This window comes from Tiliqua scincoides, chromosome 10, assembly GCF_035046505.1.
Source record: "Tiliqua scincoides isolate rTilSci1 chromosome 10, rTilSci1.hap2, whole genome shotgun sequence".
Lineage (NCBI taxonomy): Eukaryota > Metazoa > Chordata > Lepidosauria > Squamata > Scincidae > Tiliqua > Tiliqua scincoides.
The window spans coordinates 4,358,657-4,361,477 of record NC_089830.1 but is presented as its reverse complement, the minus strand read 5'-3'; positions in this window follow the sequence as shown (position 1 = coordinate 4,361,477).

Here is a 2,821-nt window from a genome sequence, read left to right as displayed (position 1 = left end):
GCTCCCGGTTCTTAAGTGGAGCAGCTGTGCTGGGCCTGAGCTGGGCTACTCTCATGCCTACATCTGTTGCCCAGAACCTGGGTTATCTCTTTTAAAAGCTCTCCATCCATGCAGCTGATTGAGACAGTTGGCTGCAACGGACTGGCAGGGAGGGGCCTGTTCCCTTTCACAACTCCCCCCCCCAATTATTTTATTTGAAAAGTTTATATCCTGCCTTTCCCATGTTGAAGCAAATTCCAAGGCAGTTTACAAAGCTCCAAAATAAAATATACAATGTGTAACAATGAAATCAATTGGAACCAAAAAAAACAACAACACCCAAAACCAGAAAAAAACATCCTGCAGAGCCATTAGGAGGCATGGACCCTCTAGCCCAGGGGTGTCCAAACATTTTGGCAGGAGGGCCACATCATCTCTCTGACACTGTGTCGGGGGCTGGGGAAAAAAAGAATTTACCATTTAAAATTTGAATAAATTTACATAAATGAATATATTAGAGATGGAACTTGTGTGAATGAATGAAGGTCTTGCAGTAGCTCAAGGCCTACAAAAGGCCTTGCACAAAGCAAGGCCAGCCTTTCCTTCACTGCCACTGCTGCATCACACATGTGAAACAGCAAGCAGTGGAGGGAGCCCTTGTCCCACAGCTCAAGTGAGAGGTCGAGCAGTCTTTCTCTTGCTGAGAGGCCAGCACAGGCTCCAGCATGTCTTTGGAGGGGCAGAGGCTCATTGGAGACTGGGGGCTCGCCGAGGGCCTTGATTGAAAGGCCTCGAGGGCCGCAAGTGGCCCCCTGGCCGGGGTTTGGGCACCCCTGCTGTAGCCCTCCACACTCCTCTTCCCTTTTTCCAAGACAGAATGCAGTGGAAGGGGCAGCTAGCATGCTACTAGGAAGGGGAGGGTGGCACTGGGAAGTTTTGAGGCAGCCTTGTTTGTTTCTTCCCATTGGAAAATGTGTGGGTGCAACAGCTCAACTCCGCTCCACTGGTTACCGCTTCTTTCTGTGCTTATCTCGTGAAGGGCATGTTTGTATGTTAAAAACACCACAAAGTGCCAGCATTGTGGCGATTCTTCTGCTTTTAGAAATATGCTTTTCCAGTCCACAGATCAAAGCTGCCTTTGCCTTTGGTTCAAGACTGGGGCAAGGCTGCTTGTTGCTTGGCATGGTGGTTGACGGGTACATTGCCTTCCTCCTGCCTTGGGAGAGCGAGTGTCAACAGCTCATGTTCTCAGGATGCAGCTGCCTCCTTGCAGCCCTCTCTTGTCTGTCCAGTGGCCAGCCAGGTCACTTTTTGGAAGCCCACAAGTGCAAGGGTGAAGTACAACCCCCTCCCCTGCTATTGCTGCTCTGGCGCTGCCATCCAGAAGTGCTCTTCCTTGGCCTGTAGCTCAGTTGGCTTTGAAAAGGATCAGATAAAATCATGGAGAGCAGGTCTGCCCTGCCACTAGTGGCCTTTGACAGTCTTGCTCTCCATGAATGTAGCTGATCCTTTTCAAAGCCAGTTGAGCTACAGGCCATCTCGCAGGGGCAAGTTCCATAATTATAAGCCACTTGAAGCACCACCTCTTGTCTCTCCTGCATTTTTATCAGTTTGTTCCATTAAGATAGTGGTTTTCAAACTCTCATGGAGAGTTTGAGCCACTGTAAGTGCTTGTGGCGACGGGGAGGGGGGAGGCAGCACAATCCCCAGCATCAGGCTGCTCAGGGGGCTGCAGGGGCTTGGGTGCACTTACACACAGCCTCCCGGGGGTGTGATCTTCAGCAGGGCTCCCCGCAGCAGTGAAAGTAAAAGTGGAGCTATCTCGCCCCGCCTCCGCTAAAGCAGAAGTGCCTCCTCCCTGCCTCCAGGCTGCCCCCACCCCTTAAGGGGGCAGAGGCCAGGGCCCACAGGCTGGGGCGTCGCAACGCCCCAGTTTGAAAAGCCCTGCATTAAGATGACCTTTACAATACTAGCATGAGTGAGAGGGAGAAGAAATCCCCCCACATGTATGTCCCCTCCTTAAAAGCTGCCTTTTTCTCCTAACTCAAAGACCCCCCAAGTGCTGTAGCCTTTGCTTAAACAGCAGTCGCTCCAAACTCAGGATGGTTTTGGCTGACCTCTACACTCTCCTTTTGGGGGGGGGGGGGAGATCACCAGATGTGGTCTACAGGCTGCCACAAGTGGCTGCCCCCTCTGAGCACAGGTATGTCAGTTGCATTATTTCCTTTCCCAATGACCTCTAACCCAGTGTCTCAATGTTTCTTCCCCACTGTACCACTTCACATGGTCCACTTATTCAAAGCACCACTGGAAATAACTGTCATTGACATCATTGCCAGTTACTTCTGGGTTGGGAAGACAGGTATGATGTGTCAAACAACAGCAAAAAGCTCAAGGTGGAAGGGAGGGCTTTTTTGAACATGGAAAGGCATGCGTTGAAGCTCTGTCCACTGTCCTGAGCCTCTTACCACTGTTGTGTCACATTCCTTGTCTCACTCCCAGGTAGTGGGTATCTAGGAGTCCTGCAAATACCACCAGACACCACCTCAAGTACCACTGGTTGAGACCCTGCTGTAAGCCAAGATTGACCACTTCCCACTTAGTGTGTTTTGCTGCCTCCCACAGTCCCAAGATGCCTTTCCCTAACCAGTTCGCCTTGCATGTGTGTCTGCTGTTCCCCCAAGACCCAGCAGTGGCTGGCAGGAAGTGACACTGCATCAACACAAAGCTTGCTTAGGGCAGCTGAAGGGAAGGTGTTCTTGCCCTTCCATTCTTTTTGAACTAGTAGTTTTTGATTAACAATATTCCCCCCCCCCAAAAAAAAAATTGTCACAGCCAAGAA